This window comes from Macrobrachium nipponense, chromosome 4 (assembly GCF_015104395.2).
Source record: "Macrobrachium nipponense isolate FS-2020 chromosome 4, ASM1510439v2, whole genome shotgun sequence".
NCBI lineage: Eukaryota > Metazoa > Arthropoda > Malacostraca > Decapoda > Palaemonidae > Macrobrachium > Macrobrachium nipponense.
Window position 1 is genome coordinate 105,686,631 of NC_061100.1, and position 16,805 is coordinate 105,703,435.

The 16,805-nt window shown below is 35.4% G+C and overlaps 1 long non-coding RNA gene across 4 annotated transcripts in view; it reads left to right on the plus strand.

The window, feature by feature from the left end:
• LOC135211053 (uncharacterized) overlaps positions 1-16,586 on the plus strand; it is a 35,926-nt gene extending 19,340 nt beyond the window's left edge. The window contains exons 2-6 of one of the 4 annotated variants that reach the window (XR_010313611.1): positions 1,571-3,329; positions 4,724-5,140; positions 5,264-5,312; positions 5,547-5,714; positions 11,682-16,586. This is a non-coding gene — a long non-coding RNA (uncharacterized LOC135211053). Of the gene's footprint in view, positions 1-1,570; positions 3,330-4,723; positions 5,313-5,546; positions 5,715-11,681 lie in introns of all 4 variants that reach the window. The other 3 variants (XR_010313610.1, XR_010313609.1, XR_010313608.1) reach the window with 3 other exon arrangements.
• Positions 16,587-16,805: the final 219 nt, after the last annotated feature.

A 16,805-nucleotide genomic window follows, 5' to 3' on the forward strand; every position in this document is an offset into this window, starting at 1 on the left:
AAACTGAAAATAGTACATTTTATCCTGATAAAAATAGTTTTCACACCGAGTACTTGTGCTTAAAAAATGGATACGTTGAGAATGCTGGGGAGTACAATGTAATCATAACAAAAATTCCTGCCATTGTTTTCAGCAAGTAATTCATTAATGAATAAATCCTTGCCTTATAAGGTCACGCCCACCGAAACTGGTATTCATTGTGACTAGCTATTTAAGATAGAATCAGAAGCTTATATATAATCTCAACGCTTTCATTGAAAGCATATTCTGAAATAGTCTTTCCACATCAGACGTAACTTCACGTAGAAACATGAATGAATAGAGATTAAGAGACGGGACCGCAAATTAGAAATTCATTAGAGTGAAGATTGTTTTAATACACAACTCAGATTCTACAATGGGCTCCTTACTGTTTATATACTTCATGGCAAAGAATCGGTGCTCAGATCGAGGGTCTCTTTCTAAAAGCAGTATCAAAGTTGCCCGTCCAAAGTTTAATCTTTCTCCTTTTGCCTCATTTATCAAACAGGGTTTTTGTTACTTTAAACTGGGTATTTACCTTTCTTCAATGCAATGCACTGACTAAACGTATTGATTCATGGTTCTTTTCAGCATAGCTAATAGAAAACGCTGAAATTGATTCAGTTCCAATGGTTGCAAGACCACCCCAACATCCACAAAAAATAAAATAAAATAAATAAATAAATAAATGAATAAAAGAAATAAACTTTAAGATCATATCGTAAGGAGTTTTGGAAATTGTCAGACGGTATTAAAAAGTAAATATAATAGTTATTAATTCAAATGGTCAATAAAACAGTAAGCTAACCAACAGTAAGAAAGGGGCTTTTACATTATGGACCGAGAAATGGCCGATAGAAAGGATTAGTACTCTTCCTCAAGAGAAAAATCAGACTGAAGATGAAAAGGGAATTATACACTCTAGAATACTGTACACACTATTTGGTCCGGTGTTTTTTGCTGACAGGAGGAAAAAATCATTCCATTTCTCATTAAAAGTGGTATGTGTGTGGGTATTACTGAAAGTCACTACACAGTTCTTGAGAAAAAATGTCAGATTTGGGGTGTAACATACAATATTGCTATCGCAATAGATAAATTCTTACTATAATTGCAAAATCCTACATGTTGATGGCTCTTGTACGTAACTTTCTATGTAATCAGCAGCAGCTGGAATGAAATACTATGATTCATAGCAGGAATTTTGTTTTGGAATTATAATGTATTTTGTTTTTGAATTGTTTGCTTCAGATATGCACAGTTTTTTTTTCACAGACACTATTTGCATTCAGAGATGCACAGTTTTTCTCACAGACACTCACTAAACACAAAGCAACATATCCTCATTCACTGAATATGATAAGGGTTGTTGATAAATGATCCAACATTAACTTCAGATTCCACAATTTTGTAAAGAAGACAAGGCACCGAAATAATCTACTTTGCAACTTTGTGAATTTTGAAAGCATCTTCATTTCAAGTCTTGGGATTTTTATACATCAAAAAACTTTTTATATTAAATGCTAACATTCGTTATTTCTGTATGCAGGATTTTAACACCCATGGTAAAAGATGTATGCGGCATACAAGCATCCTCATTCTCACTCTCCTATTTGTAAGAAATACTGTGGAAGCTTTGGCAAAGTAATGGTAGGTCATTAACCCTTTCACGTATTCAGGTAAGTTGTCTAAGACCAGTTATTTCATGTAAAAGAAGAAGATACATTAAACTTTTGCACATGGATTTTTTCGAGTATTTTGTTATTTTTTACGAGAATCCTAATCTGTTTGATATGTTCATACACAGGGATCTACAGACGATTGGATGTTAAGGATATGCTCCGAATAAGGCCGTGGAGATGACTGGATGCTGGAGACGTGGAACTACCCCCTTGAGTGGAAGGATCATCGAACAAGGCAGTGGAGATGACCGGATGCTGGAGATGTGGAACTTTCCCTTCAAGTCGAAGGATCGCCGAACAAGGTTGTGGAGATGACTGGATGCTGGAGATGTGAAACTTCCCCCTCGAGTTGAAGGATATCCGTACTAGGTGATTACTGGATGCTGGAGACGTGGAACATCCCCTTTGAGTCAAAGCACTGACGTATAAGGCCGTGGAGATGACCGGATGCTGGAGATGTGGAACTTCCCCTTCGAGTTGAAGGAATATTTAACAGGGCTGTGGAGATGACCGGATGCTGGAGACGTGGAACTTCCCCTCGGAAGGATCACCGAATAAGGCAGTGGAGATGACCGGATGCTGGAGACGTGGAACTTCCCCTTAGAAGGATCGTTGAATAAGGCCGTGGAGATGACCGGATGCTGGAGACGTGGAACTTCCCCTCGGAAGGATCGTCGAATAAGGCCGTGGAGATGACCGGATGCTGGAGACGTGGAACTTCCCCTCGGAAGGATCACCCAATAAGGCTATGGAGATGACCGGATGCTGGAGACGTGGAACTTCCCCTCGGAAGGATCACCCAATATGGCTATGGAGATGACCGGATGCTGTAGACGTGGAACTTCCCCTCGGAAAGATCGCCGAATAAAGCCGTGGAGATGGTTGGAATGCTGGAGACATGGAACTTCCCCCTCTAGTTGAAGGATCATTGAACAGTGGTGGAGTGATGGAGATGACCGGATGCTGGAGACGTGGAGATGATTGGATGCTGGAGAAGTGAAACTTCTCTCTCGAATCGAACAATCACTAAAAAAGGGCGTGAAGATGACTGGATGCTGGAGATGTGTAACTTCCCTTCGAGTTGAAGGTTGCCAAGAAGGTTGTGGAAGATGCTGAACTTCCCCCTTAAGTCAAAAGTTCACCAAAAAGTGCAGTGGAGGTGATCAGATGCTCGAGACGTGGAACTCCCCTTTTGTGTTTGTGGATCACCAAACAAGGCAGGGAAGAATTAATTTGGAATTTTTCACATGGTGGTATTCACTTATTTTGGTAGGTTTTCCTTTTTGAAACTGAGTCAGGTAAGTTCACAGAATTTAGAGTACCTTTTTTATTTGTAATAATGTTAAAATTTCAGTTATTTTCTAGTTTTCAAATAAATTGTGGCTAACTGTTAATACGAGAAAACCTTAATGGAATTGGCCCTTAGGAGTAATTTTATATTCTTTTCAGGTACATTCCATAATTCAGAGCTGTTTTTCTCTGTTACTTGTTATATGTCACGAGGAAGGGAAACTTCAAGCTTTTAAAGACATCTCAACTCAACATGTGACAAAGTAATTTTTAAGACTGAGGAATAGCAGCTTTAAATTTTCTTAGGGTTGGATTTTCTTATCAGATGGCATACAGGTAAGTTACATCTGTAATGTTGATTTTTTTTCTATGAATATATCTTTGATATATGAATTTCTAGTTGTTTGTCATATTCTATTTATTCACCTTCAACTGATTGTATGAAAAAAAAACCTTCTTTATTAATATTTTAATTTACAAACTTTTAAAAGACAAGGTACAAGATACTTTGCCACGTTACTGTTTCAAAAGATCTGATAACAATTTTGTCTGAGGAAAAACTGAAACTATTTGGTACCTATAGCTTTTTGCCATAACAGCATACCAATGCAAAAGCAATTCTGCTCAGCTTCATATTTTCTTTTAAGTTTTTAAAACTGATATCTAAAAGTTGTTACCGTTTTATGTGCGAGTATATCTCCTCAGAGAATAATGTTTGTCAACAGTTTGACATTTGGCAATACGGATGAATTAGTATAGGTATAATAGTGAAGAGAACATGAGACCTAGAGTGAAACTTACATTTAGGACATGATATGTACTTCCTTACCCGCAGGTGTTTATGGATCTCAATGTATTTATGAAGTAATGGTAGTTTTCATTGTACAATCGAACCTGGTTTCTTATAGAAACGTTTTTTTTAATTATCCCATTTCTCTTAATTCTAAACTAGTCTGACTCACTGATATTACATATGCAATGTTATCATATTCTATTTAATTTTTATCTGCCTTACTGATTTCCTGTTTGCAAGATCTTGAAGAAAATTTATTTGATTTTTTCTTGTTACAAAAAAAAAAAAAAAAAAAAAAAAAAAAACTCGTGATGGAACTGGCACTTGGTAGCGTTTATGAGCTTTATTTTCACAATTCCTGCAGGCAAGGTATACAAATCAAATGACTTTCCTTTTTCTTGATCATGTGCATGTTGATACTTTGGAATGCCCTACAATGCTTATGCTGTTGTTAATTTCTGAAAATTAGAACAATACTTTTATCATGACATGTGTATGGAGCAAATTTACATTCTCATGAAAAGTTTAATAATATATCCCCTAAGTACCAGAGTAACATTACATTTGCGAAGAATAATGAGTAAGTTTTGGATAGTAGTGAAGTGGAGTTCCTCTAGGCAGGTCACTCATTTTAAAATCAATTCAATTGAGCTCTATATGCTTACTTTAGAAATATCTGTGTAGCATAAACATTTGATTGTCCTTTTTTTCAGTCTTCTCTAGCTGGCTACTTTTTTTTATATGAGAAATTTTAGCTTTAATGATTTTGATGAGGCCAGGAACACGGGATCTTTTCAAATATGTCTGTAACTTCTTATTCATATAATTCTTTCAGGTGAGGTCTTGAAATCAGGGTTTTTTTTGTCATGTTGATGCTCGAAAATCTGATGAATAAGTTTTCTTATCGCCATATGTTTTTACTTTTACATCTATCAAGTATCTATCAAGTACAACATCATGCAGTAGATGCAACACTTCAGGGCAATTGCAACTTTTTAAGGAATGTTAAAAGGAAAATGGCTATTGGCGACAGTCGTTTTTGCAAAGAATATTATGGAAGTTTAGTCATGGTACAAAACTGTGATTTGGTAGGTTTTTATTGTATGATGAATTCAGGTGAGTTATAAATGTTTAAAATTATTGTTTTTTCCTGGGCATAAGAAATATTGATATTTCTCATATTCATTTTGTTTCTTCTTGGCCATGAAAAGATAATGCCTTTAATATGTCCTTAAACAGGTTTTGCAACTTTTAAAGGAATGTTAAAAGGAAAATGGCAATTGGTGACAGTCGTTTTCAATCATGGTACAAAACTGTAGTTGTTTGGTAGGTTTTTATTGTATGATGAATTCAGGTGAGTTATAAATGTTTAAATTTTTTATTGTTTCCTGGGCATATGAAATACTGATATTTCTCATATTTATTTTGTTTCTTCTTGGTAATGAAAAGGTAATGCCTTTAATATGTCCTTAAACAGGATTTCAAAGTTGCCCATGGTTGAGGATAGTACTTAACTCTGATAGCAGGTAAGGATTATATGTTATAAGGAGAGCAAAAATTCTGGAGCTGCCTTTTATGGGGAGTGAGGTCTTTGTAATTGTGCCTGTGCTTTTGAATGGCTTTAGAAAATAATCCTACTGCCTTATATATCTTCAACTTTTGTTATTACCAGTTTTACACGCTGACTTTTAATTATCAACTGTTTTTACTTTTTAGCCCTTAATGGTATGATTATTATTTCATATTATTTTCATTTTCAGGGTTTTGGAACCAGCGAGAAGCACAGTTTCCAAATCTGTCAGCCTAATACAAAGGAAACTTGTTAGATAAGTCATCAATGAGAAATCTTCTTTTCCAAGAGTTTCTATGGAATTGCGTGGTGAAGAAGTACAGTTTCTTTGAATAAGTGTTCATTTTGTGTCATTCAGGTAAGTTAGAAAATTGTCATTAATGTATTGTGAAAGACCTCCCATAGTTGACATTTTATGTGATAGATTTTATTTTTCAATTGAAAGGTTAATCTGTTAAATCCTGTTCATGTACAGAATTTCTGATTCTGATCACATAATCAGGAGTCTTTGATGCTTATTAATATCGAGAGATATTCCACAGCTTTTTTGTTGATTGTTGAGGTACATAAATACACTGTAGACATTTCAGTCTTCATCTGTTGAATTTCTATGTTTTAGAAGTATTGTGGACCAGAGGTACATTCTCATGTGAAGACTACAATCCTTACAAAGGGAATTTAAAGAAATATGTCTATCAGACAAAGTTCCATTTCATGAAGAAATATTCCATGAACTCTTGGTATGGCAATATACTAGATCTCTGGAGGTGATTTTGGTTTTTAACCTGGATTCTCGTGAGTTAGTTTTAAATTTGTTTTCTCCAGGAAATGTCTTTAATCAATGAAAATTTGTTCCATATATCTCTAGTTATCTCTATGAGAAAAGTTATCTATTACATATTCTTATTAGCAAGATTTAGAAATTTATGGCTTGCAGGACACATGGTATCTCTTTCGAGTAGAAAAACTGAATTTTTGGTTCTGGGCATCTTTGGTCATTGTATTTGGATTATAAAAAGAAGTTAAGTTGGTTTCTTTTTATATGAAATAAGTTGGTCATATAAATGTTTTTATATACATTTATTCTTATTATATTCTCTTCCATCCCCTGTAGGTAGTTTGTCTCAATCACTTTCATCACACCTGTCCACTGGTCCCATTGCTCACTATATAATAGGATTTTTATGTTTTCAACTTTTTCAGCACTGAATTCTGTGTTTTACTAAGGTTGGATTTTGTATGTTTTCATTTCCATACACTATGCAGCATCATAGCTGCCAAGGCCTCCCAGGTTAAGACCTGTCTTGCCTTAATATCATGTCTCAACAGAAACCCAAATCTCATTTGCAGCAGCTGTCATGAAATAGTTTATTCACCTGTTATCACCAGTAAGCCAAGTATATAGGAGATTTAAGATGAGATAGTCTTGATGTATTACTTTGTACGACTCAGAGTCTTTGGCCATACATATCATCAACATAGTCATCTTTGCCTCTGGTTATAGTGAGAGTGCTAGTCCTGGATAATGTTATTATTTCCCACTCTTTGGGTGCACTGCCAGCACCTTCACTGTCTGCTGGCTAGCCTGCCTACTCTTCACCTGCTAAGTTCACTACTGCTCTGTCCATTTCCTGCCATGACTGCTCCACACATGCCTTGTCTAATAATCTCAGTCTGTTTGACTACCACTTTGCTGCTCTCCATTAAAATGGTTGTGTCTATACCATATGATGCCTTGCATGCAGTAGTTTTGCCAAGGAATTATTTAGTGCTGGCACAGCCGACGCAAATAATTTATACGTAGGACACTGCAATATTATTTCCTGGCCACCCCTCTTCCAGTTATTACTACATCAGTGACTTCTCAACCAACAATAAAACCCCTCACTGATAATGACTGAATTTTTACCTCCAGCTGTTGTTGGATCTGTGGCTTACAGACATTGATGATCCCCCTCTTCTGAGGACTGAACAGTGGTCACCGCACAACTAGAGATTCAGTTTCACCCACTTTGAATCTTCCTTTTAAAAAGTTGCACTTAAAGTAAAAGGGCTAGTTGTGAAATTTTGACCTCCACTGCCCCATGTTAGGAGACTAGTAATCAATCCATCTCCCTCCAAAGACAGGACTGCAACCTTTTATCTTGACTGCAATTGGCCTGAATACCACAAGAAAAAGAATGCAAGTGACAACTAAGAACATCATCAAATAATGGCCAGTAAAGCTTGTACATCATGGAGTACAGTGAATAGAACCAGATACCACCAGGAACCACTATGATGCATAAAAAGAATCCTGATCTTAGCAGCTGACTTCAAGATTCTGCAAGGGAGAATGGGTGATGTTGGACTCATTCATCATCGCCATAGATCACCAGCCAATAAAAAGCAGATATGCAAGCACTCATCTTCAAGGACAGTATGATCTTCGCTAAGAGGGGGCAGTTGTGCGCTAGCTCTTCCTCACTGCTTTCTTTCCACAATACATCCCTGCCCTTGACTTCTGCAGTAAAGTCCAAGAGGGAAAAGCAGTAACCATTCCTAGAGGTGACTGGAACCTGTTACCCCAGAGAAGAAGTTGACTTTTCAACACTTAGCACTGGAGGTTCCAATCATTTCTAAGATGAAGACTTTACCAAAGATACCCACCACACTAAAAGGCACCCTTGATGTCCACCTTGAAACATGCTTTGGTTTGATTATCTTCTATATTGATAGCAATCACATGGCAGTGTCAGACTACCTTTACTACCAGTAATGTGTCAGACGGTGTGGTTGAGTGGTTAAGAGTGTGAATCCATGAAAGCAAAGTCGTCTCTACTTTTGTCATTATAAATATATTTTAGATTATCTTCTATATTGATTGCAATCACACAGCAGTGTCAGTCTACCTTTACTACCAGTAATGTGTCAGATGGTTTGGTTGGGAGTGTGAATCCATGAAAGCAAAGTCATCTCTACTTTTGTCATTGAAAATTTTTTTTTTAGATTATCTTCTATATTGATTGCAATCACATTGTAGTGTCAGACTACGTTTACTACTATTTATCCAAGAGATGTTTCTCATACTGATTTGACTTGTATCCATTGGACACGGTATCACCAGTAAGAGAAGATCATGAGGTTCTCAATCCTTCACTTAGGTCCCTTTCGAAAGATAGACTCCTGGGATTACAAGTCTATTTATCATGAATAGTGATTGTAATTACGGAGTTCCCTCATCTTCAAGTCTCTTATCAGCTATAAATACCTTGCTTTACCTATGATTACCAAACCTATGAGGTACTTAAGCATTAGTTCCTGACACATAGTCCAAGTAGTACCCTCCTGAACCCTGCAGGCATCTGCAAATACTCTAAGGCATTCAGAGTCACAGTCTCCCATCTACAGAGTTATAGCCTATATGTAATGTGATTGATGATTTTATGGTGAACGATTGTTTTTATAAGAATGCAATATTTCGATTTAAACCATCAGTCACATAGAGAGTGCTCTTCTGCCATAAACCTTGATTTTTCATCTGCAGTTGACATGAAATAAGGAAGGTGACTGAGACATAGATTAGGTAATGGATACGTTAGCCTATTACTTCTGCCTCGTAGAAGACTGTTGAGCTTGGGAAACAGTTCCTCGTAGAAGATTGTTGAGCTTGGAAACAGTTGGAACACAAATGTAATGATATACAAGAAAGTTGTATTATTTTACTAATTATGGATTGAAATGAATTTATATGCTCTCAGTCATAGGAAACTGAGGTAAACCTGGTAAGGGAAACATGGGAAGCAACATTAACATGTTTCCTTACCAAACCTATTGAAAAGGCCAAGGAGTTGCTGGAGGCCTTCAAGGCCTAGCAACACAAGCTGGGATAAAAGTGGTACCCATGTTCACCAGTGATCTGCATGTTTCATCATGAAATTGGGAATGTGGCAAAGATCTGCAACCCTAAATGCAGTTGGCGAAAAACTGAGCAAGGCATCCACCCTAGAAAATAAGAGGGTGCCACAGTTCTGACAAGTTGTGAGTATTGTTTTCAAACCCTGGTTTAATTGTGAGGTTCACCAGCAAGGATCAGTGCATTCTTGCCAAGAGCCATCCAGTGGGAGGCCCACGTGTTCCATTTCTTTGGAAGCCTTCCTCATCGTAGACAGTTTCTCTGAGGCAGGGAGTGGAATTTATATGCTTTATATGCTTTACTGGCATCCCAGGAGTTTGTTGGAGTTCAGATTTGAATAAATTGAGAACTCTTGTAAGAGGGGATGCAGATATGCAGTGCCTACAAAAGAGATGGCCAACTACTTATGTCCAGTTGTGAGTGGTGCCATCTGGAAGAAGACAACAGTGTACCTAATGAAATCTGTGCAGATCAAAGGTTTCTGAATGTCAACATTGTTTAAGTCTCACCAATATGTTTTTCAGTAGATGAAGGGTGAAGGTCCAGTGGTTGTATGGTGATATGGGGTTGTTATGCACCAGACATAATCCTCTAGCAGTCCTGCATTGTTGCGGTAGTATGAACCTGAAAGTGCCTGTGTCCCCTAGGAACATCTGCGGGAGGCTGATTGGTGATGTAGAACCTGGTGGAATGGTCATTTGTTGGGTTGTGTCAGCTGCCATTATTTTATTGGGTGGCAGCCCTATTCAGTTTTTTTCCAGGGGCACTGTTACTTGCTACCTACTCAAATTTATCATGGCATATGCAGATGAGACATGTGTCATTGTTTATATAACCATATCTTCAAGGTATTGGCTTGAATCTCATAATTGTGGTCCTAGTCCTAGAAGTTCCTGGCCTCACATTATAGGACTGGAAGTGTGTCATAAGTCCCTGAATGGAGAAATTGTCAGGCATGGGTGAGTGGAAGAGAGTATCTGGGATCCACTTGAGGACATATTCAACTTTTGTTGGACTTGTGACGTAGAGGCACAATTGTATGGTCCCTCTCCAGAACCAGTTTGGTCATACTCAGACTTTCTGTGATTGTTTCCTTACCAGATTTTCTTATAGTTGTAGGCACAACTGCTTGGTTTTCTGTTAGTCACCAGGGGTCAGGTGCAAAAATCATGCTAATGAGATGATCGTCAGACCCTCGAGAGAGTAAAGCAAGAGCCTTTTAGTCTTTTAGTTCCTCTTTTATTGGCAGGCATGGTTGTAGTTGGTTATGAATTATCAGGGTTGATGATTAAACCATGCTACATCTACTTAGGATGATCTTTAGTTCTCAAAGAAGAGCCCACAGCTGAGGAATGATTTTTAAGCTTTTTCATTTTATAGTTATGGCTATGGTTAGTCTTGAATTGTGAGGGTTGACTCAAAAACCATGTAAAGTCTACCAAGCTACTAGAGGGCAACCTTTATCATCTCTCTGAAGAGAACTAAGTACCACAGTTAATCTATTAGTGGCTTCTTTGCTGGTAGAACATGGTTTTGTTTAGTCCATTGGTAATCAGGATGTTTATGCAAGAACCATGCTGGCCTACTGGATTGCTCTTAGGTTACTCGTGTAGGGTTATTCATACACAGGATTTAGGAGACAATTGGCAGATTGATATGCTGATATGCTATGCAGATGGAAAGCGGTAGTTAAATGTAACTATAAAGGCACTGTGATTGACTGTTAAACATGGCAGATAAGCCTTGGTTTGGCAGCAAAGCTTGAAAGATGTACCTATAGGAAAGAATGAAATGTAATGACAAGAAATGAAACAATAAGAATGCATAATACAAAGGTTGTGAAAAACTTCGGAATACCTGATCTTGAAAGAGTGAAAATTAATGATATTAGGTTTACTATTGAGAGACCTCAGAATATTAACTTATGTGTACCTAGACATGGCATATCAAACACACTTTGTGGTGAAAAGGGTAATTGCCATGAAATGTAGCCATCATAAAGAAATCATTAAGAACAGAATCACTAAAAGCCCTTCACAAACTTAGTACGTAATCTTAAGATTGGGCTGTTGCAAAGCTATTGATTTTACTCTGATTATATACTGAAGTACTATATATTTTGATAATATACATAATTGGTGAGCTTCATTGGTAATCTACTAAGGCAACAACTGGACTAAAACATATTTTATATACACTGTAGATACAGCACATTACAATACGAGTGTCTTCAAGCACAAAGTCAGCATAATCTATTTTTTCATACACTATGATAATATAGCAAGATATTCAAAATTAAAACAATCATAGCTATGTATGATTTACCAGTATTTTGTGGAATTCATGAATAATTGATTATTTGGTTTAATGAAGGAAAACAGATCAAAATAGCTGTGAATCAAATCACCATAATTATTTCTTTTTTTTCAGATTGCAAGAATTGACAAAGAAAACTTTAACCAAGAATTCCTATATTTTAGAAGGTTTACTTATGAAACTTGGATCAGTTGGACAAGATGAATGGTTCTGTAATTCTTATTTTCAAGATATCATCAATACCTTATATGGAGAGAAACACAAGTGGGTAAAGCAGAGGTCTGTTAATTTGTCCAGTTGTAATTCTTCGCAAAGGATGTAAATGTCATGAACTTTCAAGTGTTTTACAGCCTTGATCAAAGCAGCTATTGGACATTCAGAACTCTTGTTGAAGGTATCCTTAAAATGCGTAGCACGTAAACACTTTTTTCGTTAAATAATTTGCTGTGACATCAGTGATAGAAACTGACTAACTGATATGTTGGTACAAGAAAGAACACCTCTTATTTCACTTGCATTAAGTGCCCTGTACAATGCAATGTTAGCCACAAATTAAGGTTTAAGCGGACTGAACTAATGGATGACTTTCCTAAGATCACTTCCTTGTGATTTCACCATAAACCAATGTACCTCTGTCTTGTCAAAACTTGTGACTTTTCGTTTACTTACTCCTGAAAAAATGTAATATTGGAAACTTATCATTTGCATATCCTAATCGCATTGGTAGGAATGGCTTTTACTTTACACCATTAATTCCCATATCTCACAATAATAGCTTAACACGTAAACCAAGATGATACCCATGATATGAAGTTTGGAAGCTTGTGTGCACTGGTCATAGTTGTGAGGGATAGGAACTATATATTTTTAATATCTGTAGTGTTTCTTTACATTCATTCCTTATTTGTGTTCCTCTGTCATGTCACTACCTTAATTTTTTCAAAGAACATCAGTGTTGCATTGACCGTAACCTTAGATTGCCAGAGAATTATTACTTCCTTTTTAGATTTGCGTTTAATTCTTAAACTTCTGAGGTTAGTAAAATTATATCTCTTGTATTTTTGTTTTGTAAAGGAAATACAAAAACTAGACTCATCTGAGAAGAGTGAACTAGTTTTTAACTCCCCTACTTAATATAGCTCAGCTTCAGTTAATAACCATAGCTAGTATACTATCTGGAATTGGTGTAAATTTGGAATTTTGTGCTTCTTTTATTACATGAAAATTAGTTATAAGAACGGTTATAAGAATGTATGGGCTGTCATTTTCCTTCGACATTTATACCTTCTTGGATCCTACCACATCTTTGCTAAAATAATCTTTGTTGACTTTCTTTTCCAGTTCCAAAAGGTAGATTCTAAAGTGGTCTTTTCTATTCACTGGTGATTCTCTGTACTAATCATGATTTCCGTAGGGCTAAAAGTACACGTTACTCATGCTGATTCTAAAACGTTTTTTATTATTTCAAAATCATGCTGTGTTTCTAATTGTATCATCAAAACTATTTGCCATTTTAAGTTGTCTTAGAAACACTGCATGATGATAGGAGAGCCTTGTCAACAGAGCCTCTAAGCCTTATATTTGGACAATTTTACATTTTTTTAAGATTTTACATGCTAAGTGTTTCTGTAAAACTAATAAATCATGATAGTATTTTGAAAATGCTGATAACAGTTTTTGCTGTTAAAGGTTGATTTTCCACTTTATTGTAAAGAAATAATTGAATATTTTTCATAATCGATACTATGCATCAGTGACGATATAACCTTTTACAGGATGGAAGGTGTGGGGATTTATCACATACAACAAAATTATTTTCATTTCATATAAAGAAAATTGTGTATTTTAATCATTCTCCATTTGCTGTAGTAGCTTTTACATAAATAAAGAAGTTGGTGTACCACAGAAATCGCCAAATATTATTTACCACCGCTTTATTGGCTGGATTTAAAACTTGCACAAACATATCTTATAACACTTATTTGTATTGTCTTTATGTCGGATGAATTTGTAGTAAATGCAGCAGTGTAATGATATGTGGGAATATTATTTCACCTTCATTGTTTGCCCTCTTTTAGAATTTGTAACTAAAAAAATGGTCTGAGATGAAAAAGATTTCTATTGGAATAGTGAAATAAGTTTACACATTAATTACCACTATATATGTGCATCATATATCTTAGTGAGATGGGTCTCGAAATAAATCTTGGGAAAAACTGAAGTTAAAGGGATGTATAATATGTACATAAGATGATATAACACAGGAGGGGGGAAGAATAAATGAGACTGAAGCTTTCATATAATTAGGAACAATGATATCTTAGTACAGGTTCTCTCGATATGGAATTAGTGGAAGACTTTAAAAAATGTGCAAATGAAACAATATGCAGGCTGAATAAAATTTGGAAATAAGGTAGAGTGAAATGACATACAAAAACATAAGATTATACACAAGGCTAACAAGGTCTTAATTGCTATTGAGACACAAATCTTGTTATGGCAGTTGATAAGATAATGATAAATGGGAAATGGATATTTCTTGGACATGTCTTCTCCAGAACCCTTGACCTTAGAAGATACTATGTTGTTATGTCAGCTGAAGTCCTGTTGGTACCAAAAGAGTTAGAAGACCCAGACCAATATGGATAAAAGCTATAGGAAGGGAGGCTGTTAAAGGTTGATTTTCCACTTTATTGTAAAGAAATATCTGAATATTTTTCATAATCGATACTATGAATCGGTGAAGATATAACCTCTTACAGGATGGAAGGTGTGGGGATTTATCACATATAACAAAATTATTTTCATTTCATATAAAGAAAATTGTGTATTTTAATCATTCTCCATTTGCTGTAGTAGCTTTTACATAAATAAAGAAGTTGGTGTACCACAGAAATCGCCAAATATTATTTACCACCGCTTTATTGGCTGGATTTAAAACTTGCACAAACATATCTTATAACACTTATTTGTATTGTCTTTATGTCGGATGAATTTGTAGTAAATGCAGCAGTGTAATGATATGTGGGAATGTTATTTCACCTTCATTGTTTGCCCCTCTTTTAGAATTTGTAACTAAAAAAATGGTCTGAGATGAAAAAGATTTCTATTGGAATAGTGAAATAAGTTTACACATTAATTACCACTATATATGTGCATCATATATCCTAGTGAGATGGGTATCGAAATAAATTTTGGGAAAAACTGAAGTTAAAGGGATGTATAATATGTACATAAGATGATATAACACAGGAGGGGGGAAGAATAAATGAGACTGAAGCTTTTCATATAATTAGGAACAATGATGTCTTAGTACAGGTTCTCTCGATATGGAATTTAGTGGAAGACTTTAAAAAATGTACAAATGAAACAATATGCAGGCTGAATAAAATTTGGAAATAAGGTTGAGTGCAATGACATACAAAACATAAGATTATACACAAGGCTAACAAGGTCTTAATTGCTATTGAGACACAAATCTTGTTATGGCAGTTGATAAGATAATGATAAATGGGAAATGGATATTTCTTGGACATGTCTTCTCCAGAACCCTTGACCTTAGAAGATACTATGTTGTTATGTCAGCTGAAGTCCTGTTGGTACCAAAAGAGTTAGAAGACCCAGACCAATATGGATAAAAGCTATAGGAAGGGGAGCTGTTAAAGGTTGATTTTCCGCTTTATTGTAAAGAAATATTTGAATATTTTTCATAATCAATACTATGCATCGGTGAAGATATAACCTCTTACAGGATGGAAGGTGTGCGGATTTATCACATACAACAAAATTATTTTCATTTCATATAAAGAAAATTGTGTATTTTAATCATTCTCCATTTGTTGTAGTAGCTTTTACATAAATAAAGAAGCTGGTGTACCACAGAAATCGCCAAATATTATTTACCACCGCTTTATTGGCTGGATTTAAAACTTAAACAAACATATCCTATAACACTTATTTGTATTGTCTTTGTCAGATGAATTTGTAATAAATGCAGCAGTGTAATGATACATGGGAATGTTATTTCACCGTCATTGTTTGCCCCTCTTTTAGAATTTGTAACTAAAAAAATGGTCTGAGATGGAAAAGATTTCTATTGGAATAGTGAAATAAGTTTACACATTAATTACCACTATATATGTGCATCATATATCTTAGTGAGATGGGTCTCGAAATAAATCTTGGGAAAAACTGAAGTTATAGGGATGTATAATATGTACCATAAGATGATATAACACAGGGGGGGGGGAAGAATAAATGAGACTGAAGCTTTCATATAATTAGGAACAATGATATCTTAGTACAGGTTCTCTCGATATGGAATTTAGTGGAAGACTAAAAAATGTACAAATGAAACAATATGCAGGCTGAATAAAATTTGGAAATAAGGTAGAGTGAAATGATATACAAAAACATAAGATTATACACAAGGCTAACAAGGTCTTAATTGCTATTGAGACACGAATCTTGTTATGGCAGTTGGTAAGACAATGATAAATGGGAAATGGAGATTTCTTGGACACGTCTTCTCCAGAACCCTTGACCTTAGAAGATACTATGTTATTATGTCAGCTGAGGTCCTGTTGGTACCAAAAGAGTTAGAAGACCCAGACCAATATGGTTAAAAGCTATTGGAAGGGAGGGTGGAGATTTTGGGAAGACAGAGGTGGTAGAATTTCACATTGTCCCTTTGCATTATGCACTGTTGAAGATGATGATGAATATGTCTGATTGCTATACAAATAACTAGTAAGATCTGCGTAAGAGTTGACCCTAATTGTTCAGCAATAAATTATAAAAAAAAAAACATCTGATGAAAACTGAGATATTAGAGGGAAATAATTCTCCAATAATGGTTGGTGATATACTGATCCAAAGAATTGCCTGTACAAAACGTGGGTTGTATTAAGTATTCTCTGATTGTTGATGTACTTTTTAATTACTGGTGTAAGCTATTATTATATTTATTATTGTCCTTATTTTGTATGTGTGCTTGAACAGACATTGTGAAAAATATGTATATGGTAATCTTTAGAAATAAAACTGTTGTATATATCTACTTGGATTTTATTTCTTACTCAGACTTTTTCTATTAATTTCAGTATCGGTAAACTATTTATTTTATGAATGGAATTGGTTTTATTATTCGTGAAACTTTCATGCAGTGAAAATTTTATACTCTAATTTATATTAAAACACTGTGTATGTATATGTATATATATATGTGTATATATATAT